Source organism: Gracilinanus agilis, chromosome 5 (assembly GCF_016433145.1).
Source record: "Gracilinanus agilis isolate LMUSP501 chromosome 5, AgileGrace, whole genome shotgun sequence".
Classification (NCBI taxonomy): domain Eukaryota; kingdom Metazoa; phylum Chordata; class Mammalia; order Didelphimorphia; family Didelphidae; genus Gracilinanus; species Gracilinanus agilis.
Window position 1 is genome coordinate 133,222,729 of NC_058134.1, and position 18,715 is coordinate 133,241,443.

Consider the following 18,715-nt stretch of genomic DNA (forward strand, 5'->3'; position numbering starts at 1 on the left):
TTCCACACAGAATTAGGAGTATATTTTCATTTTTTAGAAAGCACTAATTTGCTTTTTTAAAAACATAGTAACCAATTATAAAATAAGCATGACATTTTCTTAGGGGAAAAATATCAGAACTAGCAATGACAGCAAAAATTATTTTCCGTTGGAAAATCTTTTGGTTAAATACAGTTTTATTTGCTATTAAAAGTCATCTAGAAAAGTAAAATAGTGCTACATTGTGGAAGCTTTTCAATGTCAAACAAGGTGGGGTGATTTTTACTTGGTAAGACATTGGGAGCCATAGAGGATTTTGAAGATCTGAGAGACATGACCAGATGTATGTCTGTCTGACCACACTATGAAAGCTTAGCTGGAATCATGGATTCCTATAATTTTAGAGCAGGAAGAGACCTAGAAGTCATTTGGTCAAGGGATCTCAAATTTATGTTTCAGGCAACTTCTCTACTGCTCATTTTCGGGTCATATTATACAGTTCTTTGTCCCTTTGTTCTATCAAATATGTAATATACCAATGTCTTTATGAAATGAAACAGGGATTTATGTAGTATTAATACAAATGGATTATTGATAGTATCTTATGCATGTGACTAAAATTTAAACACATTGATATCGCCCAAATCCTTCAGTCATTCTCCTTGGTATCCTAAGCAAAGCTAGTTAAATGAAAAAATGGGATGTTCTAACTTTCTTAGTCCAGTTTTAATAGTTTCATTTATCATTGTCTATTACTGTAGTCTTATCAAGAGCTATAGTCTCCCAACTAAATAGTTTTCCCAACAGGAATGAAGAGAAAAAATAATTCATAAACGTAGAAATTAATATTCCTTTTATGTATGTCCGTACACATATCTGTATGAAAGTTTCAGGGAGCTATGGAAGGTAATCATTTGGATCTTATCAATGATGAGTGTCCTCACTTCAGACCACAATATTGCCTGGTTTAAAACAATTTGTAGTCTGGTGGCCAGCCTTCTGGTGGCCAATCTTTCCATATTTATGCAAGTTAGTACTTGGATGACAGATACCAAGTCCTACAACTCATGTCTTTCCAGTTCAGTAGGATCTGTTCACATTCTTTTGGTACAGTCATTGAAAATTCATGCCATAATGAGAGCTAAGATTAGGACAAATATTATATTAAGGCTATTTGTCAGAAAACGAGTAATTACTGGTTCTGTGCACCCCACTTTAATACTACTCCCAAGGGAGTTAGGAAGACTAACAGTTCTCCACATCAATCAATGCCATTCACCATACAATATCTTGTGTCCTATCTCTATTAGTGATACAAAAAGATAGATAATGAAAGGAGTCAACAAAGATTGCTTTAGTTTGTTGGCTGGTTCTAGGTTAGATTCACCTGGGAAATGAGAGCCCTCTGTCAAAATTGGGTTCATAATTCCTTATCAACCACCACGGTTGATCAGAGAAATTGAGATTACTTGCCTTTGCTATTATGATAATGATCATGTAAGGCAAAGATTTCCTCATTTAAAAATAAGGAAACTGAGATCCAAAGAATTTAAATGAACTAGGCTAAGTGAAAATATTTGCAGTTCTGAGCATTTAGGAGTCGGGGGAGTTGAAAGGCTGGTATTGAAATAGGAGACTTGTACAAGGAATCCACTTTATTCTCCTATTCCTAATTTGTTGATTGCTCAGTAAATTGAGATGAGAGTACATGTTGTCCCAGAATCTAGCACTATGCCTGGGTCTTTATTAATTTTGGGGAAAAGAGTTGGCGGCAACAATGAAGTAATCACTGACATTGATATGGGATTCCAAAACGTTCAAAACATATTACATACATCATGTTATCTAAGTTTTGCAACAACTCTACCAAGCAGATATTTTAATAATTATAAATCTCCATTTTGAAGATAAGCAAATTGAGGCTTCCAGGTAAAGAAATCTGCCCATAGTCATACAAGTAAAGATGCAAAGTAGGATTTAAACCCCTACTTTTTGGACTTCCAGTTTAACACTGATCATTATGCCACTTCGTTTCTCATCAATAATGTACTTTAGCACTTTTTAGTTTAAATCAGTGGTTCCCAAAATTTTTTGGCCTACCACCTCCTTTCCAGAAAAAATATTACTTAGCCCCCTGGAAATTAATTTTTTTAAAATTTTAATAGCAATTAATAGGAAAGATAAATGCACCTGTGGCCATCACTGCAGCACCCACGAGGGGGCGGTAGCACCCACTTTAGGAATCACTGGTTTAAATGCTTTCATATTTAGGATTGTATTTGATTTTTACCAGGGAAGCCAATATTATGCCCATTTTATAGATAAGGTGATTGAGTTTTAGAGCTATTGTTACTTTATAATAGTCTTAAGTCATGTATTCTGACCCCTATTATACAGCTTTGGAAACCAAGACTGAAGGAGGTTAAACAATTTGCTTAGGGTCACACAGGTATTAAACATCAGAGATAGGATTTGAACTCCAGAGGTCCTTTGACTCCAAAGCAATGATTCTTCCCAGTGTTCTAGGTTGTGTCTGACATGACATGAGTAGTGAGTAGACTCTGGAGGACTTAAATCTCAGTGGTACAAGCCTACTTCTAACACAACACCCTATTTAACACAGAGCAATGCTGTCCATCACCTGAATGTGATAGGTACTATGACTGCCTGCCCTTTAGTGTAAGCTGTGCTCTTTGATCATGTAATCACAGGACTGAACTAGCCATGGTGGTGGTGAACCAGAACAGGTGGGAAACTGAGCTTGTAAAGAGGTAGAATCATTGTTGTCCCTCTGCAGATGAAGAGGTGAGAGCTAGCATAAGGACAGGCAAGTGATGTCCCATACATGGTATGGAACTTCTTAGTATACAATCACTTCTTGTTCACCTTAGTTAGGGCAAGAGCAAAATTGTCAATCCGTATCAGTTTTAATCGAACCTCTAGTTCTGCCCCATTTCTGCTCTCTGTTTTCTCTCACTCACTTCTCAAGGTTTTGTGAGTATTAGAGGAGATGATATTTGTAAAGCACTTACCACAGTGCCTAGCTCCTAGGTGGCACTTAAATGAACACTTCTTTCCTTCTCCTCTCTCTCTCCTTTCCCTGTCATCTTCCCTTTCTTTCCTTCCCCTCCTTTTGTACATGTTGTTTCCCTCAACAGAAGGGAGCAAGGAAACAGTATTTATTAAGGGTCTACTCTGTGCCAGGCATTGTGCTACTAAACATTTTACAAACACCTCATTTGAGTCTCACTCCCTTGAAAGCAAATAATGTATGTGCCATTTTCCTCATCTTCCTGATGAGGAAACTGAGTTTAAGATAGATCTTGATCTCCTATAATTAACTCCCAGAGGCAGGGTTGATGTTTATATCCAGGTCCAGAACTCTAGCTACTACACCATATTGCCTTTTCAGCTAAAGGTGGGAAAGCTCATCACTGGATGAGTGATCACCAAGTGAGGATGTTTTGTGACTGCAGCAACTCGGGAAACCTGACTATCTATTAAGACACAGAAGCATATTGATCTGAGTTAGGGAAGGTAGTACCCACTCCAGTGAACTCTCAGATCTCACAAGGTACTGAATTAATAGGAACTTGATAGACGGATGTGGTACTTGTTCTCTTCTCTGCCAGTGTTGCTGGCTTGTGCTTATTCTTGAGCTGTAACAAGTTCATAGATGAATTGTGCTGGTAGGGTTTGCATTGTGAATGCCAGCTGTAACAACTGAATCCCATCCCATGCATGCATGATCCTGTAAAAATGTTTCCTCCTGCCAGATGCATATAACTGTTTCTTCCTTCCGTATGCAGACCTTCCAGCCATCAGAAAGGTTTTTCTCTGCCTGATGGATGTCAATTCCCTGTCTCTCTATTGAAGGGTTATTTCCCCCCACTGCTTGGCTATCTGCAAAAATAAGTTTTCTCGGGATGTCAGCGTGTTGCATTTGCATGTGTGGCCCAGAGGCCTCATACAGTCTCAGCTGGATAGGTCCCTTGGAAAGGGAAACAGCTACATATCAAATTTTATGATGAGGCTGCCAGATTGTTGTTCCCCTCTATGCCCCTCGTAGTTGTTCTGCACGAGGGGCTCCCCAGGGTGAGTGGAAGAGATAAATGGGGTGTTGAGGGGAATAATAATTTGACCCAAGGTGAAGGGATAAAGGAAAAGTGAAAAACATTCCTGTTTAGCCGAAGGATAAGTCATATTAATTAGGCTGCTTGTGACAGGGCTCCATAAGTCGAAATAAAATTTACGAAAAGGGAGCCATAACAATGGATCTATACCTCCTGGATAAATAACACTCGCATGTGACTGTTTGCAGATTTCCACTTTGCATAAAACTACTTTGTTGGCTGTGACCTCAGCAGAAAAAGAATCAAACAGGGGTATGAGTTTTTACGTGTTTAATTTTGAGATAGTGGTTTTTGTGCTTTTAAAATACAATGAAAGATCCACTTCAAGCATTCTGGATTTAGACATTTGCTTTTCAATGAGAAATTGTAAAAGTTAATACCTTCTACAATTCACATTTATATAGGCAACATTAATCCACAGGCATGGAGAGGAGAGGAGTAGTGGCAAGCACATTCCACAAAGCATGTATGGGCTTCTGGCTTTGCAATATAATTGCATTAATAACTATGTCATAAATCGAACACATTCTGGAACAGTATGTGCATGTGCATATGCTTTGTGAATTATGCCTGTTACTATCCCTGTCATGTATGTCATATGTATATGTTTCTGTGGCTATTTAGATATGATTCTAGATATACACACAATGAACACAGGGAATCAGTTTACCTACCTTTTAAGAGTCAAGACCTGGGATTTCATCAGTTTGGAGAATTCTTTCCACTAATGCAGACTGTCAACTTATTTATAACTTATAGTTTTAGCTCTATAGCAAAGTAAGGAATTTGCCCAGGGTCACACAGCTAAGGGACGTAGGTCTTGAACTCAGGTCCTCTCTCTCTCTCTCTCTCTCTCTCTCTCTCTCTCTTTCTCCTTCCTTCCCTCCCCTCCCTCCCCTTCTATTTCTCTCTCTCTTCCCTCTATCTCTTGTAGATTTACCATTCTTCTTTCAAATCATTTTTGGCTTTTTCATTTAATTTTGGCTCCCTGGCACCAAGTAAAAGGCACATAAACATGTATTTATAAATGTTTTTCGATTGAATACTACCAAGGTAAGGGGATAGTCTTTGAACATGTTACCTCCCAATGGCGTGAATTGACAGATATATCAGTTCAGAAGGGTTGAAGGCCAAGGTTGAGGAAGAAGCCAGTTTACTATTCCAAATAGGATGACCCACAAGTAGCCCAGTTGACAGTTGACTTCACAGGAATTTACTTGTACCTCTTACTGATTGATGTGCTTCCTCACTATTTAAAATTCATAACCACATAATTGCCTATAGAAAGGAATGTAGTTCTAAATACTATTCTATACATATTAAAGCAAATACAGTCTCGGGCAAATCATGACAGTTGGCTATCTCTGCCTTTGTAGTTATAAAGTGAGCCTAATCATTTAGGTCTATGAGAGGGGAGGCTTATTACCATCCCCATAGCCTTTGCATTAGATATTCAATGAGCAGAGAACAATTTAGAGTTAAAGAGGAGCCATTCTTGAGCATCTTGGAATTTTAACTATTAAAATGACATCTTCAAAGAGCTCCATGTAGGTGATGTATAAGTTGACTGATGATATTTACACTTCTTGGAAGCAAATTTGAGCTTTCAATAAGTTACAGTTTTTGTTGGTAACTTCAATGACTCTGTAAGAGGTGCTTCATTATATTACATCATTTTCTTCAACTTTTATTCAATATATACAATTTTGGAAACCTATCAACTTTGTATTTCTTTAAGAAATGCCTGTATCAGCATTGTTTCTATCATGTGATGAAAGGAGTAATCACTACAGTATAATAATTATCCTTTTCTAAGGGATAATTAGGAATGCAACCCTGAATAAGTAATGGTGTGTAAATTACTACTGTCCCAAGGATCCAGTAGCTTGTACATCCTTCTCTGTGAAAAAAAGTTTTCTCTTTGATCATTATGCCTCATTTATGCTATCAAATATAGTATTCATCCCTCCTTTATAGCTGACGTTGCACCTTTTACAGTAAAGTAATTGAAGTTCATTGACTTATAGAGGGAGGGGTAAAAATTTGGAGAATCTTTAAAAAAAATCCATTTTCTCTCAAGGAAAAAAATTCAAACCCCCCTCCCCCCCACATAAATGTGGAACTAGATTAAATATCCTTAACATTAATGATCCTTGTGAATATGAGGAAAAAGTGTTTCTGCAGAGTCAGTTACTAAAGATAGGGTTGTGAAGGACATTGCTGTATACTGAAGGTATTTTATCTCTCTCTAGTCACAAGACAAATGACCGCTTAATTGAAGGCTTCACATGAGTATGAAACATGACATCCTGGAAAAGGGACTCACTTTTTCCCTTTCTCCTATTTTGAGCATATAGCACCCTGGGAGGAAAATAAGGATGTGAGCAAACCAGGAAGCATACATGTGCTGATATGCAAACTTCTACAGTACAGGATTGGTCAATGGAATATGTTTAAAATTTTCATTCTGACAGTCTGTCTTTACCTATAGCACAAGAAAACTTAAGGGAGGAGATCCAGGATCATTTGTTTTATAATAAACATTTGTTGTATACTAGCAATACAAAACAAAAAGTGTCTCTCTACCTATGTTCACATGTTTCTTGGGCTAATTCCAGAATGTGACAGATGGTGATGCAATGAAGAGTTGAATATTCATCTGAGCTAAGAGAACAAACAAGGCAAGAGGCAAAAGAGTTGGGGAAAGTGGATGTTCTTCTTCCAAACAACAGAAAAAGACCGTTACTGTTTGCGTTTAGGTCATGACAAAAATGTGTATATTAATCAAGCCTGGCACAGGGTGCCAGATAATATAAGCAAAGTCAGAACAGCTCAAGAAAAAGGTGAGAAAGCCCATTATAAAATACTCTTCCTCAGAAGCACTAAAAGACAGAGTACCTTCATAGCAAATGGATATGCAGAGTTAACTGGCACTCTGCTATAGTAATTAGTAGTAGGAGGCATCAGAGAACCACAGAGGTCAAAAGATCTCAATTTTAGCAAGAATGGAGGGTGAGAAGTTCCATGATGCATAAAGTGCCATCCTGTTTGTATTTCTTACAGTGCTAAATAATAATGACATATATAAGAAAAGGAAATTGGTATCCCTGTCACAGGGTAGCTAAGTAGCACAGTGGGTAGAGTGCCAGACCTGGAGTCAGGAAGACTCATTTTCCTGAATTCAAATCTGGCCTCAGCTACTTACTAGCAGTTTGACCTTAGTTAAGTCACTTTACTGTGCCTGAGTTTCTTCATCTGTAAAATGAGCCAGAAAAGGAAATGGCAAACAACTCCAATATCTTTGTGAGGAATACCCTAAATGGCATCACAAAGAATCAGACATGATTGAAAAATGACTGAACAACATACCCTTATTAAAAGGGAAGGTAAAAGGGCTGTCAAACTGCTGTTCTATGTTTTAGCTTATCTGGAAACAGTGAAATACTATGAAAAAAATAATAAGAAATGCTTTAGGAAGAAAATAAGTGAAAAGAGTTTGAAGAGCCAAATCCACTATGGTAAGATTTGACTTTTAACTGTAATGTGCAGGGATGTGCTGGAACACATGCCTATAGTCTCTGCTACTGAGGAGTATGGATTGTTTGGGGCTCTGACTTCTGAACTGTGGCAGGTTAGATTTGCAGAATGTTTGAACTATGATTAGCACCTATAGAAGAAGTTCCTGGGAACAGCTGATCACCAGGTTGTCTGGGGAAGGGCAAACCTACCCATGTCAGAACCAGAGTATGTCAAAGATACTGTGTCAGTCAAGTGATAGGATGGGCCCTGTGAGAAGAAGCTAGATCTGCAACCTAGGTAAGATAGGGAGTGGCAAGACAAAAAAAGAGGAAGGATGAGAAGAAGGAAAGAAGGAATAACGAAAGAGAAAAGAGGGAAAAATGAAAGAAAGGTACAGAAAATTGAAAAAAAAATGATAGTCATCTGAGCATAAACATAGAACAATAGGTTCCTGCCAGAATAATGTCAAAAATACTAAAACTCAGAATCAGTAGAAATTAATAATAAAATACATTTTCCCCTCTTTTTTTAGTTCAAACCATGCTTAGGACATAAGGAAACTCAAAAAAGTTCCAAGACCATTGCTTGGGGTAGAAGGGAAAATTATTCATCATGTAGCAAAGACAACCCTCAATTCCTATTTTGCTTTTATTTCGTTAAGAAAAATATATCCAAACTAGAAAATTTGGAACAGAAGTGATGAGCAAGGAGCCAAAACCCAGGATATGTGAAGAGATGTCAAGGGAGTATCTAGTTGATCTTAATGAGTTTAGGTCATCATGCCCAATTGAACTACATCCCAAAGCACTGAAATGACTTCTCATTTGATTGTTAACTTGTCAGTAATCTATGAAAAATCATGGAAAAGAGAGAAAGTACCGAAGGAACGAAGATGGGCAAATGAAAGGAGCTAGGTGCCAAGTCTGAGACAGATAATAGGGGAAACTTTTTGCTCGAGGTTACTAGGGTGGTAGTTCTGGGGAATGAAACAGACATACATACCTGGATTTCAGCTGTGCATTTGAAAATCTTTATCATGCCCTTACAGACAAAATGGAAATGTGGAATAGATAGATGACTTCAGAACAATTTGAATGACTGGATCCAAAGAATGCTGAATAATGAAACCACATTAACCTTGGAGGGAAGTGTATGGAGGAGTAGTACAGGGCTCTGCCCTTAGCTTTTTATTTCTGCCCCTTCAAGATATCAGTGAAACATTTATCAAATTTGCAAATGCCTCAAAGATGGAAGGCATAATTTAGTATTATGGAAGATGGAGTTTGGATAAAAAAAAGATCTTTAAAAGCTTGAATGAAGTACTCAGTCTAATAAGATGAAATTTAATGAAGATAATCCCATAGCATGCCATAGTAGATAGAGAACCAGTCTCAAAGCCAAGAAGATCTCTTTCGAGTCCTACTTTTTCATATCCTGGCTATGTAGTCTCAGGGAAAAATAACTTAATCTCTCAAGGCATTAGGCAACTCTCCAAGACTGTAAGTTGCAGAGATGGTACTGACATTCATTGTTAAAGAGGGTCTTCTCATATGAGAGTTCCTTATAACAATGAAATCATATGTCCAATCTCTCTCCTTTTTCCTCTAATTGTAACATTGAGTATAGTATTGGGGAAGATATAGCTAGAAAGCAGGGCATATGAGGTAGACGCTTGTGTTTGTTTATGTGTTCATTGAAAATTTAATGTAAGTCATCAATGTGATATGATGACTAGGACAGATAATTTTAATTTAATTTAATGGAATTTTAATCTTCAGTGTTTAATAGAAGCAAAAAAGCTCCAAACAAGGGAGTTGATCATATAGAGCACAGCTAAAGTTTTGTGTTCAGTTCTAGGCTTCCCTCATAAGGAATGACATTGACAAGCTGGACACACTCCATGCACTGTGAAAATTGGTTAAAGGAACTGGGAGTGTAGTTGTTCTGAAGGAAAGGCAAGATGTGATGGCTAATGCCAACAATATGAAAGGCTGTCATGTGGAAGAAGAATTAGATTGGTTCTATTTGGGTCAATGCTTGGATAAAGCACAATGGGTGAAAGTTGCAAAAGCATATTTTAGCTTGCCAGAGGGGAAAAATTTGCTAAGAATTTCAGAGTTGTCAAAATTTTCATGGACACTTTCAGGAACTACTGAGTTCTTTATCATTGGAAGTCATGAAAGAGAAGCTGGATGATCCACCCATCAGGAATACTATAGAAAGGATTCCTCTGTAGGCATAGGTTAGAACAGATGACAAAGAATCATAAGATTTATAGAGGGGATGCTCAGTGGGAAGAGAGAGAGAGAAAGAGACAGACAGACAGACAGACAGACAGACACACAAGCCTGGATCCAGGAGGTCCTAGGTTCAAATGAGACCTTAGACTCTTCCTAGCTGTGCAACCATGGGGCAAATCACTTAGTCCTCATCACCTAGTCCTTACTGTTCTTCTGCCTTAGAACAATACATATTGATTCTAAGACAGAAGGTAAAGTTAAAATTTTTTTTCTAAAAAAATTCATAGAATATAGAGATCAGACAAGTGATTTTGTTTATTATTTTATAGCTGTTCTTTTTTTGGTGGCATAGAAGTGGAAATGGAGGGGATGCTCATCAGTTAGGGAATGGCTAAACAAGTTCTGGCATATGATTGTGAAAGAGTTATTATTGTTGTTCAGTCATTCCAGTTGTGTCCAACTCATTGTGACCTCATTTGGAGTTTTCTTGGCAAAGATGCTGGAATGATTTGCCATTTCCTTTTCCAGCTCATTTTATAGATGAGGAAGTGAGACCAATAGATTTAAGCGATTTGCCCAGGGTCACACAGCTTGTATCCGAGATCTGACTTGAAATTGGGTTTCCCTGATTCCAGGCCCAGGTACTCTTATCTACTATGTCACCTAGCTTCCCCAGAAAGGTGAGGGAATGTTTAGAGAGAAAACTCATATTATTAATGTAGGCCAGCACCTCTCTTAACTCATAAAGTCTATGATTATTGTCCAAGGAACTGAGATGTTCAGGAAATCTATATCAGAAGGACTTAGCTCTTCCTATCACCAAGAACAATTGTATCACTAAGCAATCCTGCTTCTCATCTATCAAAATGATCACTTACCTCTAAGAAAACCTGGTCATAAAGATAGTCAAGAATCCCAAATTAAATACATTTCAGCATATTTCTCCATCCTCCTCTTTGCCTCACCCCATCTAACTTGCACAATTTAAGTAGCCTGTAGTTCTAAGATGAAGAAATTTTGCAAAAAAAGATATGTTTGTTTTTACAGCTCAAGAAATGTTGAAGAGCATTTAAATAAAACAAAAAAAAAAAGCAGAGAATTTCTTCCACCATTATTTGAAATGTTACACTCTCTGTGATATCTGACTCAGGCATTGGTCTGGAGCTACTTTTTTCTTTTCTTCTGATTTTTATAGACTTATAAAAATGAAGTTTATTCCACCTAAGTCAAATGAAGATGAGTAGTTTCCTTTTCCCTCAAAGAAATATCCTTCCCCATTGACAAAGAGATGTTTTATTTGGTCTCTTTGTTTTCACATGACATGTACTTATGTTTAAAGTAGGCAAGACCATGATGTTCTGTTTTTTATACTTAGAACATCCTTATTTTAGCAGTTTATCCTCAGTTCAGTGAATTCCAGTTCAGAATAAAGTCACATTACTGATAACTGCATAGAATAACAAAACCTAGTACATTACTACAAATGTGTATGCAACCATGCATTCCTGGCATAATAACAGCAAGCAGTCTGAAAACAGGCACCAGACGACATATATTGATTGAAATGGGGAAAACATCTCTGATTGCTCATTTTCACTACTTGACTTTTCAATAGGTTTGACTCCCAAATGCCAACTATGAGAAATTTTATTAATATGATTACATGGGGGATTAATTTCTCAAACCTCTTTAAGATCTCTGATAACAAGTTTTCTTTAGAGAATTTAATCTTGGATTTAAATGACTTTAGTTGTATTAAACAAGGCACATAAAATTTTAGAGAGACTTGGAATGTTTCTGATGAGTTATTTCAGGCTTAATACTAGCATGAGACAAAGTATGGTGGGATGAATTCAGTCACCTTCATGTTTAGGAAGACTGGTTCAAACCCCACTTCTGCCACTTAATCTGGCATTGGCCCAACTGTAAATTGGAGAGCAAGTGACAGTCTGTAATGGTAGAAGGACTCTCTTTATTGGAATTCTATTTAGCCATGAAATTCATGCCTAGCTAAATAAAAACAAAAACTGCTAATATTATCAAAGTGTTCTAGGTAATTCTAAAAAAGGCATACCAAATTCAAAGGCATACTAAATACTGATCGTTCAGGACTTTCCAAACTCCTTCACTTTGCTACCTCTCCCTGTATTATTATTCCTATCCAGTTCAATGCCTCACTCCCTCCTATCCAGGTTTTATTGTAGCAGACAATGTGCCCTTTGCAAAACCACTGCACCATGATTATAGTCTCAATCCTTGATTTCTTCGCTTAAGCGCCTTCATTTTTTGGGGTCTTCATGGAAACCATGCTTTCTCTTGAAGACACTTTATTTCTTGTTATTCTCATTGATTATGGATGTTTTTTTTTTCCTTATATGTCTCCTGATGTTCTGAACCATGAAAGAAGGATCAGCCTACTCCTTGCTCACCACTGCCATTTTTGAAGCCTCTCTCTATTCAGTTATCATTCAGCATCTTCTCCTACTTTGAAGTCCATTCCATCGATCTGTTTTTGCCACTCTTCAACCAGGAGAAATAAAGATGTCATAATACCCTTTTCTTAGGCTTTGAGAAATCAGTTAACATTTATTATTTTAAACAAGCTATACTATATACTCTGTAAACAGGGGGAAAGGGTCTGCTGTTTGATAGGAAAGAAATGGTCTATGGATAGGCATTCTAGACATGAAACTAAAAAGTGTGGTGACAGCCAGAGAAAATCAAGGCAGAAAGGGGGTATTTAAAAAACTAAGGAACTCAGGTCAGCAGAATGTGTAACACCTTTCTGTCCTCTAATATTTGCTTTTTTATAGAAGGGAAATTTGTTGCAGTTGAGGTTTGCTACATCTCTTTACTGTGACGAAAGGATCTTTAATCCTTTCTCTACCCTGCTTGTGATATTGCAGGTCTCCATGACTATGCCTGACTTTTAAGAGCTTCTTGGTTTAGAAACTTATCTGAGGTTTTTCATTTTCTTCTATGTAGAATAAGATAAAAATGAAAGGCAGCCTGGAATGGGAGACAGAGGGCTGGCCAAGACTTGGAGCTAAATTCTGCCTTTGACTTACCTCCCATTTTAACTGTGGGACCACAGGTATTTCCTTTATTTCTCAGTGCCTCTAAACAAGTTTCTGACTAACTTATATGAATTGTTAATCTGTATGGGTGTCCTTGGAAGACTCATCTTCATGAGTTCAAACTTGACCAAAAAATGGCTAGCTGTGTAACCCTGTTCAAGTCTCTTAACTCTGTATGCCTCAGTTTCCTCATCTATAAAATGATCTGGAGAAGGAAAAGGCAAACCACTCCAGTATCTTTGCCAAGGAAACCCCAAATGGGGTCATTAAAAATCAGACAGACATGACTGAAAATGATAAAATTCATGTATGTGTGGGGTAGTTTCTGTTACTGGAAATTTCCTATTGTGATGAAAAGGGGGAAAAGAGGAAAATCCTTCCTTGCTTTTGTACTTTCTTGTAACATCAAAAGTAATAATAATAATAGTAATAATGATATACTTATCATCATCATCATCATCATCATCACTATTACTTTAGAGTTTTTATATGGTTCTATTAGATTTACAATGCATTTTACATGTTATCTCATTTGATCCTCTCAAACTTTGTGAAAGAGGTGTTATTATTATCCAAATTTTATAGATGAGGAAACCGAGGTTAAGAGAAATTAGGTAGCTTTCTCAGGCTCCCAAAGCTAAGGAATGAAGAATCTGAGACAGCATTTCAATCCAGGCCTTCCTAACAGAGTCTTTCCCCCTCTTATACTATCAGGATGGCTCTGTAGGGTTCTGGCTCCTTAATGGTTATAGCAGTGACCTAGAGTTCATAATGAAGAACATAATAGTTCTGCTATTTTCCGCCTTTGTTAGAGACACCTGAAATATGATGTTCAATTTTGGATGCTACATTTTACTTATTTTTATTTTTTTAAATATAAGGCTTTATTGAGAGATGAAGGGGCATTATCTCAAATCCAACACCCAAGACAGATGCCCCAAGGGATTACAGAGAAAATTTGGGGCCCTGCCTCAAGTTGTGACCCGAGACAAATACCCTGGATGCTACATTTTAGTATGAATATTTATAAGATGAAGAATGTTCAGAAGAGGTCACAAGGATGGGGAATGGTCTCACTTCACAGTCTATGAGGTTCAGTTAAAGAAATAAGTTGTTTGACCTGATGGAGAGAAGACTTTGTGAGGACACGAGAGGTGTGTAGTCAGGTATTTCAAGGGTTGTCTTGTGTAAGAAGTTTTGATTTGAATGACTCAGATTGGCCCCCGAGGGCAGAATTAGAAGCAATTTGGAAGTTGCAGAGATGGAAATTTAGTTTCAACATAAGGAAAAATATAACAATTAGAGCTATCCAAGAGTAAAATGAACCATATGTAGGATGCAGTGGGTGGATGATGATTTGTTGTGGATTTTGTAGGAAGGATTATCAATCAAGTGTGGGGAGTACTAGATGGCCTCTGAGAGCCCTACCAGCTGGGCTGGCTGAGTGGGACTGACAGCTAACTTGAATGGTCCTTGATGTTGGTAAGTCTGAATGTAAAAATATTGCATACCAATTTGAGAAACACTCTTATATTTTATATCAGCCAGGCAATTGGCACTTATTAAGCACCTGTAAGTTCTGTGCTATGTCCTGGGAATACAAAGAAGGAGAACAAAAACCCATGACCAAAAATAGTCCCTGCTATCAAGGAACTCACAATGCATGGGAATATGTACTTCTTTATAGTATTTTATTGATTAAAATGACTTTTCCTGACAACTCCAAGAGAGAGGTAGTAAAAGTATTGTCTAGCATCAGCAGTGTCAAACATGCTGGCCTATGATCCTCCCGAATGCTAATGCTGGCCAAACAGAATTAAAATCTAATAGAGAAATATTTAATGAGATAAATAAAAAATCAATAATACATCAATACTGTTATATTTGAAAAGTGGATCAATACAGCACACATAGGGATCCCTTTATATAAATCAGTGGTGCTGATTTCTATTTGAATTTGATATCGCTGATTTAGAAATCTTTGATTTCATCAGAATAGAGAACTCCTACAGTGTAAATTTCCTACAATAATGAAGATTTGTAATTCATATATAATTTATGGCCTTAGAGAGTTACTTGGCAGCAATTAGAGGTCAGGTGCTTTGTCCTAGGTCCCACCGCTGCCATATTTAAGAAATAGAACTCGAAACCAGATTTTTCTGATTCTATGGTGAGTCTGCTATTCACTGGGCTACAACGCTTCTGTAGAAGTGTTATTTCCCTTCATCTCCCTACCCCACTCCTAACTTAAAAAAAAGGAGGCTTCTGAAGTTTACCAAAGTTATATGACTTGCTTGGAGAGACTGAACTAGAAAGTGCCAAGGTCAAGACTTGAATTGAGGTCCTCTGACTCTAGACTAGTGTTCATTTGATTACATCAGGCGATGATCTATACACAGCCCAAAGATAAAAAACCATAATCAAATACTGATAGAGTATCATCATCAGTGAAAACTTTTCTAGCTTTTCTGTTCTTTACTTCACAAAGAATTATGTAAAATTTGAGGAATACAGATGGATTGCCTAAAGTCCTTCCCTAGCATTCTCCCATAACTTCATAAAAGGAAAAATTTTGCCCTGGGTTACTACAATGTAGATATTGGTTGGTAGAATCATTTGAGCTCATCTTTGGTCCATCTGTCAGTCTAGGACATGTTTCTATTCCTATATACTGATTATGTCACTTGAGTCTTTATCAGAGAGAGCACTGACTTGACATGTCAGTTGGGCATTTAAAGGTCTTCAAATATAAAATGAGAGATGGGAATTGATTTTTCTCTATCCTTTCCAGGTCCAAATCCAGGCATTCCTTAGAAAACCTGCTGTCCATTAGGGGTTACAAATTGATTTTCAAATTATCTGTCCCAGCATTTTCCTAGGGGCTACAACCTAATAGAACTATCTATCATTTTCAATTCTTTTTCTGGAGCTTTACTTTTTTAGAACTGTTAGATTTCAGTTTTGAGCTTAGGGGACTCCCTTTGCCAGGAGGCAGTGGGCTGCAAAAATACTGAGCTCAGCTAAGGGACTATTATGTGTCCCACACAGAGCAGCTGAAAGCAGGAGCCAACATTGTTATATGGTGCAATTCCCTCTCCATGAGCCTTTTGGCAAATTTCTCCCCACCCCTAATATTGAATTCACAAAGCTGATTATTTCTTCATCTTTATGTACTTTTTTGAACTTGGAAATCTGATAGTGGGTCTATCAATATTTCATTCAATTAATAAATAAATTAATAATAAATAATAATAATAATACCAATTTATATGATGCTTTTAGGTTTGCGAAATGCTTTTCATATGTTATTTCTTTTGATAATCAAAACAACTCTGAGAGGAAGGTGTTATTGGCATTTGACATATGAGGAACTAGAATCTTAGTGACATTGAATTGCCCAGGACTAAATATTTAGTGTCTGTATTAAACATGATTTAGTCTTGGGTCTTCCATATTCTAAGTTTGGTTTTCTATACTATCTAGTTATCTCCATGTCAACTGCCCTAGAAGACAGGAATATATTTAATCTCTTCAGAGTTAACCTTCACAACATTTGTATTCATCTGAACTTCATTTTTGTGAAATAACATTTTGAAAAATGCCCAGGGCATTGATAATTATTGTTTAAAAAGTACAAAATTTGTTTCTTAATGTAACAGTGATATCTCACACATAGATCATTAATGAGTAAAGATTTTTTATAAAGCTATCTATTCTTCCAGTGGAGATGGTTTCTAAGACTAGTTAAAATACTTTTTACTTCCTCTGGAAATTAGTCTTACACTATTAATTATTTTGAAATGAAATCATTTTTGATAAAAAAAAGAAGTCACAATCTTTATTTGTCAGTCTTCCAAGCAATGATTAGACTTTCAAAGGACTTTGGCTTCTCATATGTTTAAATGATTTCCCAAAAGACTGTAGTGAGTCATTGATTTCCCTAAAATCCATCACAGCAATTTAAAATGAAATATTTTATATCTTGGATATAAATATCCATTGCTTTGATATTATGATCTTGGCATACAACTCTGTGGCACCTGGATTTGCCTCTGGAATCTGGGATAACTAATTTTCAATTAGGTCATTTGGATAAGTATACTGTCTAAAACTTTTGTGTGCCTTGTAATTAAGTTCAGTTCATATGTTTGCATGCATATTCAAAGTAAATAAGATATCTAGTTGTCATTCAATTGAAGGCTAAGTGTATCTATTTTGTATTCATTATATTAATAAAAGATCATCATATTGAGAGTAATTTCCCCTTCAAATTCACCATTGTGGCATTCCATCAATGTCTCTTGTTAGTTCATTTTTTCAAAGAGCAAGAAATGTTAGTAGAAGTTACTCTGACACTGATGACTTCTTGGACAACATGATAGACTGCAATTCAAATTATCACTTGAAATTGATGCTAATGGAATTTTTACTTTTTGAAATCAGGTAATGTGCTCTGAACTTATACTTGGTATGTCTAGTGGTTTTAGAGCTAGCACTTTTGATTTAAAAAACAAAGCCTACTAGGTTGTCCTGAATTCAACTCCCTCTATACATCCATTCATTCCTTCAATGAATGGGAGATCCTAAGTAAAATTCCTGCAGTCAAATAATGCTCAATGTAATGCTCACTGCTCCAAAATGTGACCTCTGGACTTGCCCTTTGTTACCATCATTCAGCCACTCTTCCCCTGAAGGTCACTGGACTAAAATTTTCCATTCAGTTTGAATAATGTTGACTATCAGGGACTCCACCATCAATTTGGACACTCCCTCAAACTCCTTAGACTTTCAAATTCACAATCCATTTATATCTTATTCTTTATCCTTCCCACCAACAACCACATCTGGGAATAGTCACATACTGGAACATGATCCACAAGTGTTCTACTTTATTAATTAAAATTTCTGTTATCCCTTTATTTGACCATAAAATCCTATTATTTATTATACCTCATTCTTTCTATGCCAGTTCTTTGTCCTCCAACTTCTCTACCCCTCAGTACTTTCTCAGGTCATTTACCCTGCTCATTTTTCACTTTCTTCTCCCATCTTGATCTTATATTTACCCAATTAAAGTCTAGTATAGATGTTCCCCAAAGGTGTCCTTGGCTCCCTACTCTAAGTTTCTCTCATCAGTTCCCATGGATTTAATTATTTCTTTGCTAACCAAGATCTAAAAATTTAGCCCCAGTCTCTCCCCTGAGCTTCAATTCTGCTTCTCTAACTACTTTTTGGCTATTTCAAACTGGATGTTTCAAAGATATCTCAAATTTACTCTGTCAGAAACAGAACCCATTATCTTCACCCACAATTTAGTGAAAATTACCTGTTTCAGCCAAAGAGACTACTATTATTTAAGGTTCTCAGGTTTGTAATTTTTGTTTTATGTTAGACTTCTCAGTCTTCCTCCCTTCATGGATCCATAGTTGCTAAATCTTGTAGCTTCTCTCTACTACCACAATATCTCTCACATCAGGCACCTTCTCTCTACTGAGAGAGTTTACTGCCTTACTACCTTATCACCTGCCACCTATTTTCTTAATTGGATTTTCTGCCTTAAATCTTGCATCACTTCCATTACCATTTCTATAGGAACCAAAGTGATTTTTCTGTAGTGTAAACCTGACCATATCATTCGCTTACTCAATAAACTCTGAGGAATTTTAATTCCATCAGGAATAAGATATTTCAACTTCTATAGCATGTTTTCAAAGCCCTATATAACTTGAGTCCAACATACTTTCCCACCTCCTTATTCTCCCTCCTG

General features: G+C 36.8%; 1 protein-coding gene across 1 annotated transcript in view; it reads right to left on the bottom strand.

The window, feature by feature from the left end:
- Positions 1-18,715, bottom strand: part of KCND2 (potassium voltage-gated channel subfamily D member 2) — a 593,859-nt gene that overhangs the window by 116,475 nt on the left and 458,669 nt on the right. The gene's annotated exons all lie outside the window — the stretch shown is intronic.